The sequence below is a fragment of the Echinops telfairi genome, unplaced genomic scaffold (assembly GCF_000313985.2).
Source record: "Echinops telfairi isolate 266 unplaced genomic scaffold, ASM31398v2 ScPeMD7_3;HRSCAF=10, whole genome shotgun sequence".
NCBI lineage: Eukaryota > Metazoa > Chordata > Mammalia > Afrosoricida > Tenrecidae > Echinops > Echinops telfairi.
The window spans coordinates 33947546-33949059 of NW_022103899.1; positions in this window are offsets into that span (position 1 = coordinate 33947546).

Below are 1514 nucleotides of genomic sequence, written 5' to 3' on the forward strand. Positions count from 1 at the left end.
GTCAGACCAAACATTGGCTCCAGCGACTGGTCTTTGATCCCTTCCCGCAGGTGGGAGCACCTGCCTGAGGCCTCAGATTCATGGCACTCCAGAGGTGCGCGCTGAAGCTGCGGTTATTGACCTTGAGGCATCAAGCTCTCAATAGCCTCCTTGTGTTGTGCTTTCTAGATGAGACTTACCAGTTAGATACCCAGGAATTGCCCCCTTGGATGTATCCTGTCCAATTGGGATTGATTTGATACAGAGAGGCTGGACAAGCAAAATCTCATTACACTTTGCAGCTCTACTTGACCACAGTATCTTTTAGAAAAAGGAAAATTGTGGCCAGAGAATGGTACACTTTCCCTTCCAACCCTGATTTGGCTAGAACACTTTTGTGGAATGATGGGGAAGTGGGCGGAGATGCCATATGTTAGAGCATTTTTTCCTTTTGAGGAGCAGTAGAAACCTTCATTTCCAGTGCACTCAGGATCCCGTAAGGGGCCCTGGATTTGGGGGCAACTATTCCCCTAGCCCTAAAACAGCCATGAACATTCTACCCGTAGTAGAGGCAGCAGGGGAATTTGGTCCCCAGACAGTTTACAAGTCTTTTACTCTAATTGAACTCAAGCAAATTAAAAATGACTTAGGTGGTTACGCTAACAAACGCGAACAGTACATGGAACACTTCCAGCACCTCACCCTATCCTGTGATTTAACCTAGAAGGATGTAATGGTCATACTGGGACAGACTATGACAGACTTTGAGAAAGAACGAGTGCTCAAAGGTGCTAGGAAGTTTGCAGAGGAGTTACATGCAATGAATGAAAAGTACCCCATAGGGGAAACTGCTGTATCTTTAACTGACCCTTCTTGGAATCATAGTGAACCCCAGGACAAGTGGGTATGGGACCATTTCCTGGTGTGCATCACAAATGGACTAAAGTCAGGTAGGCAAAAGACCATTAATTATGCCAAAGTGACAGCGATTCACCAGGGACCTACAGCGTCTCCTGTAAGCATTTTAGAGCATCTAAAGGAGGCCCTAAAGAATCATACTGCTATAGCTATAGAATCCTATGAGGGGCAAGTCTTAATCAGGAGCAAGTTTCTCACACAGGCTGCACTGGACATTTGCAAGAAGCTCCAAAAACTAGTGCAGAGACCTGAAAGAGCTACCCTCGAGGAGATGGTTGTGTGTGCTAATGCGGCCTTTTACAGTAGGGAGCACGAAAGGGAGTTTCGGGCCTGGGAGAAGGAGAGAAGGAAGGACATCCGTCATGCCCTGGTATTGGCTGCACTTAATAACCAATGCCCGTCGAATGCCTCCCCGGTTCCTCAGACCTTTGAACCAGGTACCAAGTGCTACATTTGCCAGTGACCAGGTCATTGGGCTAGGAACTGCCTTAACCGGAACAAGCCTTCTCAGACGTCATGTGTCCATTGCAAGCAGACCAGCCACTGGGCTGGCCTCTGTCCTAAGGCCAAAAACCTGGAGGAGGGGTGCCCACAGGCCAACGTGCAGCTGATAACAG